General features: G+C 41.9%; 1 protein-coding gene and 1 long non-coding RNA gene across 5 annotated transcripts in view; one reads left to right on the top strand and one right to left on the bottom strand.

The window, feature by feature from the left end:
* The window catches only part of LOC125927059 (uncharacterized), a 187,645-nt gene that overhangs the window by 39,700 nt on the left and 124,994 nt on the right, over positions 1-22,951 (bottom strand). The gene's annotated exons all lie outside the window — the stretch shown is intronic.
* Positions 10,946-22,951, top strand: part of SUSD1 (sushi domain containing 1) — a 282,806-nt gene continuing 270,800 nt past the window's right edge. Inside the window, exons 1-4 of one of the 4 annotated variants that reach the window (XM_049636130.1) lie at positions 10,946-12,685; positions 13,376-13,482; positions 14,223-14,411; positions 21,103-21,238. The gene's annotated coding sequence lies outside the window, so the exon portion shown is untranslated. Of the gene's footprint in view, positions 14,412-21,102; positions 21,239-22,951 lie in introns of all 4 variants that reach the window. The other 3 variants (XM_049636149.1, XM_049636122.1, XM_049636139.1) reach the window with 3 other exon arrangements.

Here is a 22,951-nt window from a genome sequence, read left to right as displayed (position 1 = left end):
AAGCCAGAGGCATCACACTTCCTGATTTCAAACTATACTACAAAGCTTTGGTAATTGCAACAGCATGGTACTGGCATAAAAACAAGACACACAGACAAGTGGAAGAGAACAGAAAGCCCAGAATTAAACCACTTACATATATGGTCAACTAACATTCAACAAGGCAGCCAGAATACCCGGTAAGGAAAGGATAGTATTTCAACAAATTGTGTTGGGAAAATGGCATAAACACAGAAAAGTGAAACTGGACCCCTCATCTTATACCACTCACAAAAATTAACTTGAAATAGGTCAAAGATTTAAACCTAAGACCGGATACCATAAAACTCCTAGAAAAAACAAACAACAACAAAAAAACAGGAAAGAAGTTCCTCAATATTGATCTTGGCAATGTTGTTTTTTTTTTTTTTTTTTTTTTTAATGTTTACTTATTTTGAGAGAGAGAGAAGGTGTGCACGGGACAGCAGCAGAGAGAGGATCCCAAGCAGGATCTATGCTGTCAGTGTGGAGCTGGACACAGAGCTCAGGAACCAAGAGATTGTGACCTAAGCCACAATCAGGAGTCAGACTAAGCCACCCAGGCACCCCTAGTCAGGCTCTTTTAAACTCTTATTCTCAAATAGACCTCATCCTTGGGCCTGTCCTCATGAGCCCAATTTTTGCCAGAATCCTGCTAAATCAGTTTAGGGAGAATCCTTTGTTTTCATTAGCCTGACTTTGCTATTCTTCTGTCTTCATTAGGGTGACTTTTATTTTTCCAGGAGTCTCCTGTGTAGGTAAATAGTTTGATTTTTCATATAAGATCTTAAAGAAATACTCATCAAGTTTTCAGTGGAAAACAATAATTTTTGCCCTTGAGTCTTGAGTCTTCCCCTTAAAATCCTTACCTTGCTATTTACACCATTCCTGGACTGTGATATTGTGACCTTCACCCAATCCTAACCAAGATTCCCCCCTCCCATTCCTTCTTTGAAAAATCTGTCTTAAATCAAACTTCCACCTAATTCTGACCTTACTCCCTCTATCTGAGACCATCTGAGACACAGCCAAAGCTTTTTCAAAGCTTGCTGAGGTAAGCAGTAAACTAGCTTTGTCTTCTCAATAGGTATGTTGGTGAAATTTGAAGATCTGATTTTTGACACTGCTTTTGCATAGAAAATTTGATTTTACTTTGATTTTATGTTTATTTAAGTAGTCTTGAAATTATGGAGACACTGCACCCACACACCCACATTTACGTAGCTCTAGTGCCCACCCATATTTCCCTCCAGGAGGCCTGTGCCTGGTTTCCTCATGATTTGGAGGAAATTCTGGTCAACCAGGATGAAGAATCTTGTATGCCAAAACATGTGTATTAAGTTCAGCTTAATTTTACTGTTGCCTTTTATGTGTCAGATTCTGTGTTGGGCACAGAGATAAATAAAGCATATCTGCTACTGAGCTCACAGTATAATCAGAGAGGCAGACACATATACAAATAAGTATAATAAGAAGACCTAAATGTCAGGATGAATTAGGATGAAATGTTATGAGGAAACACATAGATGAGGTATCCGGGGCGCCTGGGTGGCTCAGTCAGTTAAGTGTCCAACTCTTGATTTCAGCTCAGGTCATGATCTCACGGTTCGTGAGTTCACTGTACTGACCTCGCTGAACGTGCTTGGGATTCTCTCTCTCTGCCCCCCTCTCTCCCCCTTCCCCACTTGTGCACGTTCACACATGCTTTCTCTCTCTCAAAATAAACAAATAAATTAAAAAAAAAAAAAAAAGGCATCCAATTCAGTGTGGGCTGTAGGAAAGGCTTCCGAGAGGAGGGGAAACCTGAACAGGGTATCTACAAGAGGCAGGAAAAAGCCAGATGGATGAGAAGAAGGGCATCCAGACAATGGGGAGAGCATGATACCAAGCTGAAAAGCAGCATGGTGTGAATGGAAAGCTAACATTTAAGTATTGCCAATTTAAAAAAAATTTTTTTTCAACGTTTTTTATTTATTTTTGGGACAGAGAGAGACAGAGCATGAACGGGGAGGGGCAGAGAGAGAGGGAGACACAGAATCGGAAACAGGCTCCAGGCTCTGAGCCATCAGCCCAGAGCCTGATGCGGGGCTCGAACTCACAGACCGCGAGATCGTGACCTGGCTGAAGTCGGACGCTTAACCGACTGCGCCACCCAGGCGCCCCAGTATTGCCAATTTTAGGAGTTTAAAAAGTCTGCAGCTAGAAAGGACATGAAGCTAGAAACATGGGTGGAGTCTTGATTTTATCTTGTGCACAATGGAGAGCCGTGAAAGTGCTTTAATCCTATGCTGTCCAGTATGGTAGCCACCAGCCATGTGTGGCTTATTTGAAATGTGGCTAGTCCAAATTGAGATGTGCTGTAAGTAAAAAATAAACCCTCAATTTGGAAGACTCTGTACAAAAGAAGAGTGTTAAATATCTCATTAATAACTTCATATTGATTAAATGCTTAAATAAGACTTTGGTACATTGGGTTAAATAAAATACATTATTAAGGGGCGCCTGGGTGGCCCAGACGGTTAAGCGTCCGACTTCGGCTCAGGTCATGATCTCACAGTTCGTGGGCTCAAGCCCTGCATCAGGCTCTATGCTGACAGCTCAGAGCCTGGAGCCTGTTTCAGATTCTGTGTCTCCCTCTCTCTCTGCCCCTCCCCCACTCGCTCTGTCTCTGTCTCAAAAATAAATAAACATTTTTTAAAAATTTTAAATAAAATACATTATTAAAATTAATTTCATCTGTTTTTTAAAATGTGACTGCTAGAAAATTGTGAATTACACGTGAGGTTCAAATTTGTGGCTTACATTATATTTCTGTTGAGAAGTATGGCTTTAACTCCTTGGATGAAGACAAAAAAAGGTTGAGAGTATGATTGCTGAAGCCAGACTACCCGGGTTCAAATCTTAGCTCTCCCGTTTAAGAGCTGTGTGATCCTGGGCACATTTCTTAGTTTCATGGTATATTAGTTTGCTAGCTGCCACAACAAAATACCACAAACTAGGTGGTTTAAACAACAGAAATTTATCTTTTTACAGTTCTGGAAGCTGGAAGTCTCAGACCAAGTTGTCAGCAGATTTAGTTTCCCCTGAGGCCTCTCCCCTTGGCTGGCAGACTGTCCTCTTGCTGTGTTCTCACATGGCCTCTCTGTGTGTATGCATCCCTGGTCCGTTCCTCTTATTCGGACACCAGTCCTGTTGGATTAGGGCCCCACCCTCGTGACCTCATTTAACCTTAATGTTCTCCTTGAAGACCCCCATCTCCAGATACAGTCACATTGATGGTTACGGCTTCCACATATGAATTTTGGGGAACACAATTCAGTCCACTGCACTTGGTCCTTTGGTTGCCTCTCTATAAAATAAAAAGGCACCTGGCTGGCTCACTTAGTACAGCATGCGACTCCTATCTCAGGAGTCCTGACGTTGGGTGTAGAGCTTACTTAAAATGAGGATCATAATAATGCCCTTCTCATATAGCTGTTGTGAGGCATTAATGAGTTACTGTTTATAAAGTACTTAGGATAATCCTGTAATACCATAAACGTTATCTAAAGTTACCTATTATTGAACAGTCATCCAACAGTCCAGGAAATGATCCAACAGCTCTACATTTACCTCCAGTGAATAGCTATGTCCCCTTTCCCTGAGATCCTAAGGTTGTAGCCCTGATACAAGAATGAAGTTAGAAAATCCAGTTGAAGAGAAAGGTTGCTATGTTCCTTTGTCTCTGCCATAAGACCTAATTATCTTAGCTAGGTGTTTGGAAGAAGCCAAAGATGTCTTAAACTGGGGAAGCGGGTCCCCACCCCATAATAAGATGATATTATACCATCATCTTACAGAAATGTCAGCTAAACAGTGGTTTGGCCAGAAAACGATGGAAATTAGCATAAAGCCAGAGAAACCTTCATGGTTTCATGCCACGTTCCTACTCTGACACCAGGCAACCCACACACCGTCTAGCGGGTCATCTGGAATTAATGATCTCAGTGGGCATGAAAGGGTCGGGTGGACAAGGAAACCCTGCCCATCTATCTCAGACCCAAAGCCTGAAATCTAGAATGTCTTCACAATAAAGTGTTTCTTATCCTAAAGTCACCGTCCTCATAGAACCAGATACGCCCTCCACCTAGGCCAGGAATTTGAATTTAAGTAAGGTACTGTCAGCACGGTAAAGCCTCTGCGGATATTCTTGGCACTGTTTTTTTCCTATTTAGAGCAGTTTTTCCTCAACTCTTCCTTATTCTCCTTTGATAAACTTACAACACCCCCCACAGCACCCTTTAGGCTCATTAGACAGTTTATACTGATGTAAACATCACGGCTAAAAACAAAGCGATGGCAATTTTTGAGAACAAATGTATTCTGGTCTTTAAACACTTTGTGTTTTTATGTATGTATGTATGTATGTATATATGTATGTATGTATGTATTTAAATATGAAATTTATTGCCAAATTGGTTTCCATACAACACCCAGGGCTCATCCCAACAGGTGCCCTCCTCAGTGCCCATCACCCACTTTCCCCTCCCTCCCACCCCCATCAACCCTCAGTTTATTCTCAGTTTTTAAGAGTCTCTTATGGTTTGCCTCCTTCCCTGTCTGTAACTTTTTTTTTTCCCTTCCCCTCCCCCGTGGTCTTCTGTTAAGTTTCTCAAGTTCCACATATGAGTGAAAACATATGATATCTGTCTTTCTCTGACTGACTTCTTTCACTTAGCATAATACCCTCCAGTTCCATCCCTGTTGTTGCAAATGAAGAGGATTTCATTCCTTCTCGTTGCCAAGTAGTATTCCATTGTATATATAAACCACAACTTCTTTAGCCATTCATCAGTTGATGGACATGTAGGCTCTTTCCATAATTTGGCTATTGGTGAAAGTGCTGCTATAAACATTGCGGTACAAGTGCCCCTATGCATCAGCACTCCTGTATCCCTTAGGTAAATTCCTAGCAGTGCCATTGCTGGGTCATAGGGTAGATCTATTTTTAATTTTTTGAGGAACCTCCCCACTGTTTTGCAGAGCGGCCGCAGCAGTTTGCAATCCCACCAACAGGGCAAGAGGGTTCCCGAAAAGCTTCGTGTTTTTAATCTTAGTAAGGTAGTATCGGTGTGAGTGCTGAGTGTACTGGCTTCCACAACAAGCCTTGTGTCTTATGTATGTGGAAGGCACAGCCTGCCTCTATTTGGTTTCTGTGGCCCGAGGTGCAGACAAATCAGTTTGGCCTCATACGTTGATGGAAATGATACAGTGGCATATGAAACCGGGTCTCTTCTTTACGATAAACAGGGAACTACTTCATCCCTAGATTTCCAGTGTGCTTTTCTAAATGTTTTCTTATGCAACTGACAAGCGTATCACTTAAGCTGTTCTTGAGGCATTTTCTGGCAAAGACTGAAAATCAGGAAGGAAGAATTTCCCTCCCACCCTGAGTTTCACAAAGGAAATTCGGGTCTACCTCCCCACACACAAGGAAAAGTTAGCCTGAGTTTATCCAGCAGCTGGACTAGAATGAGGTTGGAATTTGGTTTTCTTGGAAACCACTTTCAAAATTCTTGTCCTTTAGAACATCATCAAGATGAGCAAATGAAAAGACATTCAAATATCAACTGGAATAATCTAGAAATCAATTTTTGTAACACATGCTTAAAGGAATGAACAAGGTTGGTATTTGAGCCTTTATAGCTCAGATTCAATGTCTTCAGGGCTTCAATTCTATATTCCAAACTAAACAAGCTCAATTGCAAGCTAGCCATTTTTGAAAAGTTTGAAAATGTTAGCCTCACCCTGAAGTAGGATAATAGTTTCTAAATTTGGCCGAGTGAATTTCTTTGACCACCCACAAACTTCAGTATGGAACTGCAGAAATTTGTACAAATTTAGCATTGGAGTTCAGATATTCATAAAAATAGGCAAATCAGTTTTCTACCTACCCCGATTACCATGATGGCCTGCAGTCCCCAGCAACCTGCCAGGGACTCTCAAACCAAGTCTTTGTCCGTGTGTGTGTGTGTGTGTGTGTGTGTATTAATTTTGAGAGAGACAGGGGAGGGGCAGAGAGAGGGAGACACAGGATCTGAAGCAGGCTCCATGCTGACAGCAGAGTGCCCCCTGCGGGGTTTGAACTCACGAACCAAACCAAATCATGAGATCATGACCTGAGCCGAAGTTGGACGCTTAACCGACTGAGACACCCAGGTGCCCCAATTCTTTGTCCCTCTTAACCTCTTCCCTCGTCTGTTCAGTTTCTTCACCCCTCCCCCCTGCCCCCGAGATCTCTCTCTATCCACAATCCATTATCTATATCCGTCCTCCGTTCTCTCCTGCTTTTTCCACCTCATCTCCTGTACTGGATTTTCCTTTCAGCCTTTAAAACATGCTCAAGTCTCTCCAATCTTAAAACAAGGAAATAAAACTCCCAAAGCTCTTTTGCTTTACCCTTCTACTTCTCATCTTCCCTTTCACAGACAAACCTCCAAACAGAATTGCCTCTGCTTCTTCATCTTTCTATCCTCATCAAAGCCCCCTCTTTTTTTTTTTTTTGCCACATCCTAAGAACTCCAAATCAAAACGTGCTTTAAAAGAAAAGCCTCCACTCCCCTTAAAACAAAGATGACTTACTTTGTGTTTGCAGTGGGAACAGTAGCACAGATGGTGCCAAACACGCAACACAAATGACACCCTTTGGCTAACAAATGCGCACCGATTTCCACCTCAGTTCTGCAGCTTGTTCTGACTGCTTGCCCATTCCATATTCTCCACATGCCTCACAGCCTAGAGTGTCACACTTGAATCTCTCTGTATTTTGCATTAAAAAATGAATTTTCACAATAGAATAAAATTTTTTAAATTTTTAAATGTTTATTTTTGAGAGAGAGTGACAGAGAGAGAGGAGGGACACAGAGAGAGAGAGAGAGACAGAGACAGAGACAGAATCCAAAGCAGGCTCCAGGCTCTGAGCTATCTGTCAGCTCAGAGCCTGACATGGGGTTCAAACCGGTGAACCTCAAGATCATGACCCAAGCCCAAGTTGGATGCTTAACTCACTAAGCCACCCAGGCACCCCAAAATCAAAATATTTTCTATGTTTTCCCCCATTCTGAGATTCTGATATGCATGCACACTTCCCACTTCGTGGTTGAGCATCACTGATCTAAATTTTTAGGGAAATAGTAATTCCTTTTTTCTTCTAAGTAGACTGTGGGCCCCAGCCTTTCTGTATTAGTAGCAATGACATCTCCAGAAAGTATAGATGATTAGAATGGAAACATGGCCTTGCAATTAGGGCTTCTGAATGCCAGGTGACCTTTTCTCTCACAGTGGAAATGTCATTGTCATGTTTCTCTTTTAATTTGTGACTAAGAATGAATGTCATCACCCACAATCTCTTGTTCTTCTGGTGACCAGTCACTATATAAATAACACAGCTACATGTAACTAAATTTCCCAAGATTGCAGACCTATTTAAAGAGAGATGGTCCTTTATTTAAGGAATAATGGAGGTAAAACCTAAAGAGGTAACGTCCTTGGTGATACCAAGATGAATTTGAAGAGAACTTCTGGCCATTCATTCATTCAGCACACACTAAAGTACTTCCTGTGTGAGATCCTGTGATCACAAAGTCAAATAAGGCAAGACTCTTGTGCCCTGGTTAGAGGGAGAGAGAGAACTAAGCAGGCATTTATTAAACATTGGAAGCAAGGGGTTCATAAAACATGAGAGGAGCACAATGGAAGAGGAAGGAGCCAGAGTGACGTCTGGGCAGGGTCTCAAATGATATAACAGTCAGAAGGGTCTAGGTGATGCTGTGGTAAAAGATAAACCCTAAAAATTCACAACTTTCCAGCTATGAATGAAAGTTCATTTCTATGAGCTGGGCAACCATCCTTTAACATATATATATATATATATATATATATATATATATATAAAACTTTAACTTTATATATATATATATAACTTTAACTTTTATATATTTATATATATATTTTATTTATATATATATATATATATATTTAATGTTTATTTTTGAGAGAGTGAGAGAAAGCACAAGCAGGGAGGAGAGGGGGGTGGGGGACAGAGGATCCAAAGCAGGATCTGTGCTGAGAGCAGAAAGCCTGATGTGCGGCTCAAACTCACAAACTGTGAGATTATGACCTGAGCTGAAGTCAGATGCTTAGCCGACTGAGCCACCCAGGCGCCCCACCCATCCCCTATCGTATCATCTAAAACACATAACCTCCAAAGTCTCCTCAGCAGGGGAAGAACAGTGACTCTCGAATGCCCGAGTCCTTAAGTGCCTTGTCTGAGAAGTGACACATAATTTTAACGTACAATACTATTGTATGGGACACACTCATACTGAAACAGCATTTGTCGTTTACGAATTCAAGTTTAACTGGGCATCCAGCATTTTTATTTGCTAAATCTGGCAATAGTTAAGGAAAAGTTTGCCAACATTTTGTGAATAGTTGCCTCCCCCAGCAGCAGAGACGGATGCGTCCTGAGTGTCAGCCTCACATGTTGAGTTACACAGTCCCCACAGGCACCAAGAGCTCTTGCTGGCATATAGGTTCTGCCTGGGCAGGCAGAGGAGAGAGCTTGGGCAGTGGCCAGAAGACCATAGCTGTTGAAGGAAACGCAGAGCTGCCTGCGTGGGTGAGAGAGCTGTTTCGGCACTGACCGAGCCCTCTGGAGCTCTTCTCCATGCCAGAGCCTCCCACACACCTGGCCTGGAAGCTCACATGGGTTTCCAGGGCCAAAGTGGGTCCCATCTGCTCAACTGCAGAGGGAAGTGTCCTTCTGGGGACTGAGTCTGTCCAAACATCCTAATGGCCACCCATCTAGAAGCAGGGCACAGAGCAAGTAACAGTGTTACTGTTCCGGGATGGTGCCCTCTGTACAAACTCCCATCAAAGGCACAGGGGTCCATCTCCCAAGCTCCAGCATCCAGGCTCAGACTTCAATATGGCAGAACAGGGGTATATTTCAGAGTACACTCTGGCAAGCCTGCCCCCGTATTTGCAGAGCCCAGGGCAAGAGTAAACACACCTCATATGGAAAAACATAACTTCCTAAATATAAACTTGAAAAATATGTGAAAAGCTCTGGCTTTTATACAGCTAAAAGTTGGCAGGCTATTAAAGATGACTACCAATATCACACATGTCTGGGTGTTCTGTTGAGAAGCCAGTGATGTTTGGATAAGTAATAAAATAAAGACATTCATAATTTATAATTTGTATATATGTATATTCCATAAATTTTAAAAATTCATTTCAGCAAAATTATGTTGATATATTAAAGATTTTCACATAATTTGTATTCCTTTGGCAGTAATCATCCAAAGCAGAAATTGGCAAACCTTTTCTATGAAAGACCAGACAGTAAAAATTTTAGGTTTTGTGGGCCATATGGTTTCTGTGAAAACTACTCAACTCTGTCACTGTAACATGAAAGCAGCCACAGACAACATGTAAACGATGAGCAGTATAGCTGTGTTCGAATAAAACTTTATTTACAAAACAAAAACAGGTGGTGGGCCAGATTTAATCCTGCAGGATTAAAAATCTTTTTTAAATTGTGTTCCCAGGGTACAGCATTTAATATATGTTATATTCAAAATCCTGTTAAAATTAAGAATAAAATTCAAATTATGATTAGTCAGTATCAATATTTTAAGTCAAAATCACTTAAATAAAGCTGACTTTTAATGTTAAAGATTTGGTTAAATCTTATTAAATATTTTTATAAAAACGAAACTATTCACGATTCTAGCCATCAGTATTCATTTTGTTACCAACATAAAGAACTGGTATCGTGGTTCATATACATTGGATCTAGATCTATATATTTACAAATTTAAAAGTCATATGAACTGGTAATGTTGCAAAATATTTTGTCAGCCATCATAAGCAAAACTGTGCAGAAACTGCAAATCTCCAAATATCTTTAGAGCCAAGAATTGGATAAAACATGAAAAAAAAACCCAACGTGGGCAATGACCACTACTGGGAAATGGTACCTCATCACGTCAGAATCTGACATTTGTACCGTCCCAGAGAAGGGATTTATAAGGTAGCGAATCTGTCTTCTCTCCTTTTGATGTACTTTCAGTTTTCAGTCCTTCCTGTAGTTTGAAGCGTCTACATCTTAAGTCAACAGTGATACAGTGAGAAACTTTCAAAGCATTTGGAAGATACTGCCTCTTGTTTAGGAATATGGAGCATGAGAAGCGGAGAGGCATTTCCTAAGTCTGGACAGGGTTGATCACGGGGTCGATGTTTAGAGTTATGGAGTGCTTATGCCAATGCTAAGAGTAGGATCCTGAGTGAGAGGGCACTTTGTGTGACTTTCAATAAGATAATTTTAATGTTCATGCCAAGTCTTTCTTTTCTTCTTTAAAATTTCTCTGTATTAAAACATTCCACTTTCCCAGGAGGCCACGGAAGATGGCAGAGGGCAGGTCCTGGTGCTCCATGGCCCAGGCATCTCCCAGGGCGCCTGGCAGCCATTGTGGCCAAACAGGTACCACTGGGCCAGGAGGTAATGGTCACTTGCTGTGAAAGCATCAACATATCTGGCAATTTCTACAGAAACAAGTTAAAGTACCTGGTCTCTTTCTGCAAGAGAATGATCACCAGCCCATCCTTTGGCCGCTACCACTTCTTTGCCTCCAGTTATTCTTTTTTTTTTTTTTTTTTTTTAATTTTTTTTTTCAACGTTTATTGATTTTTGGGACAGAGAGAGACAGAGCATGAACGGGGGAGGGACAGAGAGAGAGGGAGACACAGAATCGGAAACAGGCTCCAGGCTCTGAGCCATCAGCCCAGAGCCTGACGCGGGGCTCGAACTCACGGACCATGAGATCGTGACCTGGCTGAAGTCGGACGCTTAACCGACTGCGCCACCCAGGCGCCCCCTCCAGTTATTCTTTATGAAGGTGCGAGGCAGGCTGTCTCCAATACCAAGGGAGGCCAGGCTGCCCTAAGCACCTCAAGGTGTTCAATGGGCCCCACTGCCCTACAACAAGAAGAAGCAGAGGGTCAGTTCCTGCTTCCCTCAAGGTTGTACGTCAGTAGCCTGCAGGAAAGTTTGCCTGAACCAGGCACCTGGCTCTCAAGGCTGGCTGGAAGAACCAGGCGATGACAGCCACCCCGAAGAAGAGGAAGAAGGCCACAATCCATTATCTGAAGGAAGAGCAGCTCACAAGATTAATGAAACAGGCCTGAAAGAAGGTTGAGAAGAAAACTGACAAATAGACAAAGGTCCTCAAGACTCTCAGACTCTGGTCTGAGTCTAATAAAGACTGTTCATTAAGACTGTTCATTAAAAAAAAAAATCCATAATTTACACATATTATTTTTATGATTAGATGATGAAATGCTATTTTGTACATTAATAAATTTAACTTGGGGCATGCCTTGCTGGCTCAGTTGGTAGAGCATGCAACTCTTGATCTTGGGGTTCTAAGTTTGAGCCCCGTGTTGAATGTAGAGATTACTTTAAAAAAATCTTTAAAAAAATTTAATTTTTAAGACTACGACTGTAACATGCAGGGTCCTCTGAAAAGCAGGGTTCAGGATGGGGACTCCTCTTACTACAATTAAAGAGTATCCTGACTTGGAGACATTTCCTAGGGAAGTGACAGCATGAAGGCTTAGGGCTGGGAATAGGCAGAATTTTCCTTTTAGCTTCATTTTAATGTATGCCTTTCTTTTGTATGTCCATGACAAATCAGACACCTCCATTCCCCAGCAAATTTCTTTTTTAAAAAAATATTCATTTGTTAATTTATTTAGAGAGAGAGAGCATGGGAGCAGGGGAGGAGCAGAGAGAGAGAATCCCGAGCAGGCTCCATGCTGTCAGCACAATGCCCGATGCAGAACTTGATCTCAGGAACCGTGAGACTGTGACCTGAGCTGATATCAAGAGTTGGACACTTAACTGACAAGCCACCCAGACGCCCAGCAAATTTATTCATGTGTAGATTTTTTTAGACAAAAGCCCTTTTCTATCTTGTGTTCCCTCTTGGGACCCCATTTTCACCTGTTGAAAACATACCTGTCTTTTAGGGTCTTGCTTGAAGGCCTTCTTAATGATACCTTTCCTAATCTTGGAGACCAGAAGCCCCTTTTTTGAGGCCCCCATAGGTCTTTGTTGCAGCCAGACAAATGCTTCTTGAAAACTAGGTTGGTGTATATGCCTTCCAGTCCTTCCTACCTCTTTGCAGAGGCTACAAATATAGTGTGTGGTTTAAGGAGACTATGGATTCTCCTTGCCTAGTACCTCCCACCCTAGAGAGGTCCTGGGAGCCAGCCTAAGGTGACTTCAGCCTCATTATTCTTCGGGGAAGTGGAGAGTTGGTTTCCAGAAAGCCAATGTTTATTTATTTTTGAGAGATAGAGAGATGGAGCGTGAGCGGGAAATGGGCAGAGAGAAAGAGGGAGAAACAGAATCCAAAGTAGGTTCCAGGCTCTGAGCTGTTAGCATGGAGCCCAATGCAGGACTCCAACCCAGGAACCACGAGATCATGACCTGAGCCAAAGTTGGATGCTCAACCCACTGAGCCACCCAAGCGCCCCAGAAGTCATCACATTCTAAAAGACCAGAGGATCTTTCTACCCCTTTACCAGAGGGTACACACAATGGACTGCATCTGAAAAGGTAAAGTGTGATGGGTGTGCATTTAAGGTTGTATACCTGAGTTATACAAAATTTGAGTGTATTACAAGGATCTACTATCAGCACCTGGGGGGAAAGAGCCACTTGATTCTACACTAGTCAGACTATTCTCAGAGTATTGTGTTCAGCTTTGGATATAAATAACTCCTTGAGTAGATACAGTTTAAAGCAACAACAACAACAACAACAGGGGCACCTGGCTGGCTCCCTCAGTAGAACATGCGACTCTTGATCTCAGAGAGATCAATCTTGTGAGTTGAAGCCCCACGTTGAGCGTGGAGCCTACTTAAATGTAAAAATAAAAATCAATCAATCAATCAAACGAAACCAAAAGGAGTTACTTAAGGTTACTTCAGGGTTTTGGAATAAACTCTCCACACTCACAGATAATTTTTATATCAAATTATTCTTTCTCATCATGGTAGCTACTTCTTAAACTCGATTTGCCAATGATAAGAGAATGATAAGAGATTCAAAGCCACACCCTCGAATATCATATGGAAAGGGAGGCGAGCTCAAATGAGTTAGGATTCATGGAAATGCATGTTCACTAAATTGAGAAGAGAGTGATTCAGAATAGCCAGTATGCTCATAAGCTATTATCACACCTGCTGTTTTTGTGACTTGCACCCTCTTTCCTGCTGATAAAATATTTCTCTGTATTTCCATCAGGAACCACTCACTCCTCTCCAGCTCGGTCTTTGGGATTTGGATGTGGTTGACCCCACACTCAGGGTGAGCCCCGGTGGCTCCAGGCTAACTATTGGCCCTATTATCCGGTAAGATGGCGTGGTTGGTTTAGCTAAGGGTACTTGTCCCCAGCCGTAAACAGGCTCAAGGCTTTTGTGTCACTCTTGGGGAAGAGAAGCTTTCTCTGTCCACTGAGTTTGAAGCTGAGAGGATTTAAGAACTTCTATGGCAAGAACCACGTTATGATTGTCAGGGAGAAACTGAGGAGCAAGCAGAGCCAAGAGGACAAACTGGATTCCAGGAGCACTGTTTCAGTTTGGTGATGACCTTGGGTCAGATCTGTTTGTGAATATTTTAGGTTATGGGAGCCAATAAATTCCAGTTTTGATTTCAACATTTTGGATAATTTAAAGTCCCTCGAACAAAAAGTCTCTTAAACAGTACACAGCAGGGCTATGAGGGAGAGGGACCTGGGAAAGAAGAACTTTAACAGCAGCTGGTGAGTTGGTAAGTTATCCTGTTTGAGCAGGTGCAGTGGGTGCAACTTAGATGATATGTGACAACCTCACATGACATGTGAGCATCTACGATTCCTGGCCTGTCAGCCCAACATTGTGGCTGATATTGGCAAATCGAGTTTAAGAAGCTACCATGATGAGAAAGAATAATTTGATTTAAAAATTATCTGTGAGTGCGCAGGGTTGATTCCAAAAACCTGCCAGGGAAAATCAAAGCATAAGAAATCTTTTGAACTGGATAATACATGCTTTCTTTTCCATTACCCACTTTGGCACAGATTCAAAGTTTCTCACTCATATCCATTTTAAAGCAACTGTGTGAGCAAGTCAGTACAACGCGAGGTGTCTCAGAATCCTGGAGACAGTTTGGGAGACAGTCACCTGGGGATATATCGTCTAGAAACCACTGAGCCCTTGAATGAACAGGAAATTAGACATGTCGGGAGATGAGTAATCTGAAGCTTTTCCACATTGGCCTGCTCCAAGGATGTGCAGCTGAGGTGAATATTAACACCCACTGACAACACAGGACTGACAGTGACTGACTCCACTCCTTCCTTCCTTCCCCAAATATGTAGAACACATACTAGGTACCAGGAGTTGCCAGAGACAAGGATAGCTGGTTAACAAAGCACTTGCCATGCCCTTGAGCAACTTATAGTCCATGAGAAAGACAGACACGTGAGTGCTAAAAGTACTTTACAGGGGGACTTTCAGAAGTAGAAATGTAAACTTAGTATTTGTGTGTTTCACTGAGTGTAAATTATATCTCAATTTTTTTAGGTGAGGGGGAGAAAAAAGGAATCACTTGAAAGCACTGGCAATCCAGGCAGGGAGTTGTCAGACCACCAATATAGAAATGATTTGTGACAGATATAAAGCAGATGTGATCAGATTAATAAAAATGTGAAAGAGCCAATGTACCTACACCCCCATAAAGGCAGAGAGAGAGGATCTCCAAAAAAGTGTACTTTCTGTTTAAAACTCCAGAATAGCTCCAAGTGCAGAGACAGCAGGGACCAGGAGAAGGAACTGGTATGACGATGGTAACTAATTCATGAGCTGTAAACATCCGTGCTTTGAAGTGGCAAGTTTAAAATTTTTTCCTCAAGTGAAACTTTGGAGTAAAGCTTATTGCTTACCAAATAAGAGGAGAGTCATGAGGGGCAGCCGGGTGGTTCAGTCAGTTAAGCGTGTGACTTTGGCTCAGGTCATGATCTCGTGGTTCGTGGGTTCGAGCCCTGTGTCGGGTTCTGTGCTAACAGCTCAGAGTCTGAAGCCTGTTTCAGATTCTGCGTCTCCCTCTCTCTGCCCCTCCCCCACTCACACTGTCTGTCTGTCTGTCTGTCTCTCTCAAACATAAATAAATGTTAAAACAAATTTTAAAAAGATGATGTATGGAAACCAATTTGACAAAAATTATATTTTATATATATTTATAATAATTTTATAATCTATATAATATATATAGATTATATCATATTATATAGATATAGATAGATGAGAATCAAGAGTCATGCATGATACAAGAGGCTCCCAGAGAAGGCACTAGAGCCAGAGAAAGTAGCAGTTTCCCCTTCCACCCCCAAGACCACTGGAGCTAGGACCACTGTAACCAAATCTTCACTTACTCCTAAGAAAGCACAGATTCCTGGGGCTCCTGGCAGGCTCAGTCTGTAGAACACATGACTTTGGATCTTGGGGTCATGAGTTCAAGCCCCACATTGGGTGTGGAGCCTACTTAAAAAAATAAAACTCTTAAAAAACAAAAAACAAGCAAGCAGAAATTCTCACCAGGACAGAGGAAGTATATCCAAATCTCTAATTCTAAATAGACAAGATTCCCTTGGAAAAAATAACAGTCAAAAATCATGAAACAACTGAGGAAAACCAGCAGAAGAGTCCTTGAACTACAAGTCAGTGAACAACCTCCTGATGAAACAGAGTTAATCAGGAAAGAAAAGAACTTTAAAATACGATAGTTGGTATACTAAAGGGAATTCAAGATGCTATCACATCTACAGAAATAAAAACCATTTTTATAAAAAAGAAACAGAGGGGGCGCCTGGGTGGCTCAGTCGGTTGGGCGTCCGACTTCGGCTCAGGTCGTGATCTCACGGTTCATGGGTTCGAGCCCCACGTCGGGCTCTGGGCTGACAGCTACGAGCCTGGAGCCTGCTTCGGATTCTGTGTCTCCCTCTCTCTGCCCCTTCTCTGCTCATGCTCTGTCTCTGTCTCTCAAAGATGAATAAACGTTAAAAAAAAAATTAAAAAAAAAAAAAGAAACAGAGTTCTTGGAAATTAAAAGCATGATTGCTGAAATAAAAAAATATTTCGACAGGGGCGCCTGGCTGGCTCAGTCGGTAGAGCATGTGACTCTTGATCTCAGGGTTGTGAGTTCAAGCCCACAATGGGCATGGAACTTAAAAAAAAATTATTAAAAAAAATTTCAACAGATGGACTGAAGAGCAGAACGGGTATGGATGAAGGTCAAATTAGTGAACAGAGTGACCTCAGGGTGGTCTCAGGTAGAATTAGTGAGATAGGCTGGTCTCCCACATTCAGTGGATAAAGCCAAAGCAGACATGGATCATGGAGGCTAGAGGCACACTTTTAGAAATTGCCTACCATAAATCCCAGAAAGGATATACGTGAAAAGAATTGAGAGAATGAAATAATCAAAGAATCAAAAGAAAAAAAAGTCTCTGCCAAAGAAAGGCTCAAATCACAAAATAAAAAGGTCCAACGAGTACTAGGTAAGAATAATGAAAAACTACATCTGCATGACATTTCTGAATTCCAAGGAGAAGGAGAAAAATCCCTAAAATTCGTGGTGGGGGGTCGGGGGGTGGGGTCAGGGAGACACATCACCTAGAAGGAGCTGATCACCAAATTAGCCTGGGGTTCTCATCTGCAACACTAAAGCTAGAAGGCTAAATTTCAAGGGAAAATTCCAGACCCCGTTAAACTACCTTTTAATCATTTTGATTTCAGAATTCTATACTCAGTTAATCTACAATCGAATTTTGAAAGCAAAATCAAGACATAGTTGGACGTGCAAACATTCAGAAAGTTGACTATCCAGTAAAACTTTCTGAAAGACATGCTCAAAGATGTACCAGAAGAAGTTTAAAGAAGAGGAGGGGGAGGAGAGAGAGGAAGACCTAGGACGTAAAAAAAAGCAAAGAAACCGAGTAAACTTGTAGCTAAGTGCATTGCAAAATCAGAGAATAAAGTGTTTATATTTTGAAGGTTGAACAATTTGCCAAGGTCAGTGATCTGGGTTTCACCGTCAGCTGCTCTTTATCACACAAAATCTGTCGTGGGCTTCCTCCGCAATTGTGTTTGTCGATGCTGGGCGTGCCCTACTTCTCCTTAGGGCTGTGGGTGGCTGCGCAGGGTCCTGGGGCTGATCCTGGGTCCGGAAATGGGCTGTCAGCAGGCTTCCTTTCCGGGTTTGTGGAACAAACAGACCGACAGCTGAGGCTTCCTCAAGTGAAGCAGGTGACTCTGTGGGGGCCTGCACATGTGTGTGTGTGACAGACGGGGTGACAGAGCCCCAGTCTCACCGAGGTCAAGGGGAGGATGGACAAATACTGGAATGTGAACTTCAGTCTGTTAGAGGGTCTGGAGTTGGTTCCCAAATCCACGGATGTGCTCCTCCAGCTTCTGCTGGTGGGATCACGGGGAATCTGAGTCCCACTGGAGAGCAAGTGCCTGTGGGAGGCGAGAGGGAAGGGCATTGCTCTGCCAGGGGCCTTCCCTGCTTTCCTGAGCCATCTCTTCCCACCCATGTTTTGTTTTGTTTTGTTTTTAAATATTTATTTATTTTTGGGGAGAGCGCAAGTCGGGGGAGAGGCAGAGAGAGGGGGACAGAGGATCCGAAGCAGGCTTGGTGCTGACAGGCTGACAGCAATGAGCCGGGAGATCATGACCTGAGCTGAAGTCGGAGGCTCAACTGACTGAGCCACCCAGGCGCCCCATGGTTTTTGTTTTTTGTTGTTGTTTTTTTTTAAGTACAATTTGGAATGGATAATCTTCCAAGGTTTTGTTTTTTTTTTTTTAACGTTTATTTATTTATTTTGAGAGATAGAGAGTGGGGCAGAAAAAGAGGGAGAGAGAGAATCCCAAGCAGGCTCTGCGCAGTCAGCACAGAGCCCGATGCAGGGCTCCAACTCGTGAACTGTGAGCTCATGACCTGAGCAGAGTCAAAGCTTAACCTGCTGGTCCAGTAGGTGCCCCCCAACCCATGCTTATTTTGCTTTTGTAAGAACACTGGCATTTTGGGTGGGCTGTGTGTCTGATAGCCCTGGTTCCAGCCCACCCGTGTGCAGCAGCAAATAATGTATTTGCTACCCAAGTTCCACAAACTAACTCCAGGCTGAGTGTATGGTTTGTGCGCCTGTTTGGAGGGAGGGAGAGACGTGTTAGAGAGGGCAGAATAATCCTGCTGTTCCTTACATGGCAACGAGGGGTCTGGGAGTCCCTGAGCATCCAAGAAGAAGTCTAGAAGTCTACCTTTGCTTGACTTAAGAGACAGCCAGCAGCAGGGGCATTTCTCCAGAGACAGGTCCCTGTTATCAGTCTCCACACATCTGCTTGAGATGACACCTCTGTTCTGGGAAGGTCAATGTGGCTCCTTTCAAGGTCAAGGTGGCTTTCTGGTGTTCTCAGATATCTTGTCAGCTAGGGTAGCTGTGTGTGGATGTACAGTGGGGTGATATAGAGGGATTCACTTTTATCTGCTTCTTTTATTTATTTTTTAAAGTTTATTTTGAGAGAGAGAGAGAGCACATGCGTGCATGTGCGTTGTGGGGCGAGGGGCAGAGAGAGAATCCCAAGCAGGCTCCTTGCTGTCAGGGTAGAGCCCAACTCAGGGCTTGAACCCACGAACCATGGGATCATGACCTGAGCCAAAATCAAGAGCCAGACTGAGCCACCCAGGTGTCCCCACTTTTATCTGTTTCAAACACAGTTTTCAATCAGCATAATTTAAAATGTTAAACAAAATTCAGGCAAGTAAATTTGAAGATTTAATTGGCTTCATTAAGTGATTCATGAATTGGGCAGCATCCCATCTAGCAAGTCCAGAAGAACTCTGAGGACTTGCACAAAATGGAAGGGTTTTATGGGAAGGAGGGTGGGGCAAGAAAGTTATTAGTAAAAGGACAGGATTGTCTCAGGCAAGGTTGCTTTTTTTTTTTTTTTAAGTTATATTTATTTATTTTGAGAGAGAGAGAGCACGAGAAGGGGAGGGGCAGAGAGAGAATCCCAAGCAGGCTTCACACTGTCAGCCGCGGAGCCCAGTGCGGGGCTCGAACTCATGAAAGGCGAAACCATGCCCTGAGTGGAAACCAAGAGTCAGATGTTCAACTGGCTGAGCCACCCAGGCACCCCAAAGTCACTTTTCCTTAGGGGAAAGAGCAAGGGATCTTATCATGCAGATTACCTCATCTTCCTTTGGAGGTGGAGAGGGCTCATGCTACAGATTCATTGGCTCTTCTGGGAAAATTCCTGACTGACCCATTGAGACTACATTTTGGGGGGAGGTTGAAACTGCAATTAGATTAGGTATTAAGCTCCCGCTTGGGGAGTTGGCCCACGGGACACCCTTTTGGGCATGTGGTTTTCTTTTCTTCAAACATTAGAATCATTCCTGTTAATGCAAACTTCAAGCAAGAAGTTCAGTGCCAGAGTATATCAAACTCATTACAATAGGATATTTAAGCCATTCCTAAAACAAGCCTATAAGCACTTCACTTAACATTTGCAAACGTGCTGGTGGTGTTCCCAAGCCAAACTGTAGGAAAAGCAGTACATCCCTTCTGGTCGGTCAAGCAAGGGATTTTTCCAGAAGAGTTCCAGAATATTTGGTACCCAACCTCCATGTCCCCTTCTCCTTCTGGCCGTGTACCCAGAGGAGCATCCACTGGGCAAACCCCAAACTTTACATTGGAAGCAGACATAGCGAAGGGGAGCCTGAGGAAAAACCCTAGAGATGGTGGACCAGTGTTCCCTTTCTATTTGCCTGTCTTCCTCCTTCCCACACCCTGGCTGTTTCCCAGTCCACTCAGGAGTCTCTTGGGATCCCATCCACTTATGTCGATGGGGGGATGGGGCTTTTCCAGGGAGCTTTCCTATAATTCTAATCCCACATAGAGTTACCAGGATCCAAAACTGATTTGGAAAGGCCTACGTGTTAGTTCTTGTCTGGTAAAATAAAAACTGGCATCTAATTTTTTTTTGCCACTGACAAAAAAAAAAAGATTGTAATCATTTTGAAACGTACAGTTCAGTGGCATTAAGTACATTCACATTGCTGTGCACCCATATCCACCATCAGCCACAGAACTGTTTTCATCTTGTAAAACCGAAACCCTCTACCCATTAAACACAAATTCCCTGTTCCCCTCTACCCTCAACCCCGGACAACTACCCTTTTACTTTTGGTCTCTAGAAATTTGGCTACTCTAAGTACCTCATATGAATGAAATCATACAATATTCATCCCTATAAAAGTGGCCTATTTCACTTAGCATTGTGTCATCAAGATTCATTGATATTGAGGCACATGTCAGAGTTTTCTTCCTTTTTAAGACTGAGTGATATTCCATTGTATGAATATACGACATTTTGTTTCTCCATGGATATTTGGGTTGTCTCAACCCTTTAGCTATTGTGAATAATGATGCTTTGAACATGGTGTACAAGTTGTCGTTGAATGTTTCAATTGTGCAGCAAGATACATTAAAGATAGACTTCAAAATTTCTTAACTTTGGTGATGGAGACAGGATCAAATTAGCAATTCTAGAACTATCAGAAACTTCTTTCCTGTGCTTCCAAAGAGTAGAATAATTTTGTCCTGCAAGGAGTCCCTTTAAGAAGCTCTCTTCATCTTGTATGCCTGTTTGAGGTCCCTTAAAAACACTTCAGATATTGGTCAGTAGTCTCAATATTTTAGCTGGGATTCAAGCATTTGTCTAACTATACAAAGGCCCTCTGATGAGTAAATTACTATAAAAGTCTTTTTAAAAAATGAAGTTTAAAATGATTTTTTGGGGTGCCTGGCTGGCTCAGTCGGTAGAGCATGTGACTGTCCATCTTGGGGTTGTTAGAGCCCCACGTTGGATGTAGAGATTACTTAAAAATAAAATCTTTAAAAAATAAAACGGTTTTTTTTTTTTTTTAAGTGTGGAAATTGACAGTGTTTTGGAGAGCCAGGTAGCTGGGATTTGGGAAGCCTGAAGCCTAAAGAAGGAGCTGATGGTGGTGAGCAGCCTGTATGCAGCATGTACACAGATGAGGAGAATAAAATGCTTTGATTTGGTAAGAAGTGTACTCTCCATCTTTTTCAACAATTTCTACATAGTCATTCTCAATTGAATCTTAAAACGTTATAAAATCTGCACATTATATTAATATGTACAAATAATAACTTGAAGTGTACCTATAATTATTTTTAAATGGTATGTATTTTTATTTTTTTCACCCTACCTCCTATCTCTTTTGGTGGATATTTTTGTGGAGATCATGTGGCAAATGTAACCCAATACATTCCTCAAAGCTATCTGGTTTGTTGATGTCATCCTTTCTTGTTTGAAAGCATTGTTGCATATTTAATTGTGTGTGTGTGTGTGTGTGTGTGTATCTTTGACCACTTTACTAGGGTTTGGGAAGGTGGGGGAGAGAGAACTTTCAGGGCTTACAATGCCATCTTGAAACCAAAAGTCCAGAGGTTTTTTTTTTTTTTTTTTAATGTTTTTATTTATTTTTGAGAGAGAGAGACAGAGTGTGAGCAGGAGAGGGTCACAGAGAGAGAGAGGGAGACACAGAATCCAAAGCAGGCTCCAGGCTCTGAGCTGTCAGCACAGAGCCTGACAAAACCCACAAACCTTGAAGTTGGATGCTTAACCGACTGAGCCACCCAGGCGTCCCAAAAGTCAAAAGGTTTTTGATGAAGTTATAAAAATCTAGATATGGACAAAAAGAGCTCTCTCCAAATTTCTTTAAGAAGGTGTTGCGTGTTGGCTATGTTCTCTTAAAAGCAGAATATTTTTCTTAAGCTAAATATTTTCTCAGCAATAATCCCACTGCTGCAAATTTAATGCTAGTTTAATATTCTGTTTTAATTCTAGTGACACATATCGACCAGGAGATTATTTTTCATTTTGTGATTCCATGAACTCACTATTGGGTAAGAAGTAATTCTTTTTACAAAAAAAAAATTTGCTTGAAAGCAACAAAATGAGCCAACAAAATAACTGATGGGAGCCACAAATCTAATGTGGAATATGAATGACATGGATTGTGCTAGTATAAACTTTTCAAAATATTAAAAACACGAATCACATAAATATAAAAAGAAAACCTAAGATTTTATTCAACTAATTAACTCATGAGGGACTGAGCGAGATGTTGACTTCAAAGGAGAACTAGTGGGGCGCCTGGGTGGCTCAGTAGGTTAAGCCCCTGACTTTGGCTCAGGTCATGATCCCACGGTGCGGTTTGTGAGTTCCAGTCCCACACTGGGCTCTGTGCTGACAGCTCAGAGCCTGGAGCCTGCTTCGATCCTGCGTCTCCCTCTCTCTGCCCCTCCCCCACTTGCACTGTCTCTCTCTCAAAAGTAAATAAACATTAAAAAAAAATTTTTTTTTTAAAGGCCAACTAGTAAGATATCAAGGTTCAGAGGAAAATTTGAAGAATTTATGTATATGTATGTACATATACATACATATATACATATATATACATATACATATATATATACATATACATACATATATACATATATATACATATACATATATATAGATGTCTGTTAGGTGTGATGAGATTACTCAATAGAAAGTCTACCTAATACCTAATAGAATTAGGTAACATCTGGAAAGGTTACCAGACAACACCCAACACCTCACTGAAAAGACCCAGTAAACTTGCCCATTTCCAAGTTTTGTACTATTTTTCCTGATATCATCAATTAATAAATATATGTATACATACAGACACATATACACAAATATATGTAATTGTATTTATTTA

Source organism: Panthera uncia, chromosome D4 (genome assembly GCF_023721935.1).
Source record: "Panthera uncia isolate 11264 chromosome D4, Puncia_PCG_1.0, whole genome shotgun sequence".
Lineage (NCBI taxonomy): Eukaryota > Metazoa > Chordata > Mammalia > Carnivora > Felidae > Panthera > Panthera uncia.
The sequence above is the reverse complement of the archived record's forward strand: the minus strand, read 5'-3'. Positions and strand labels throughout refer to the sequence as shown.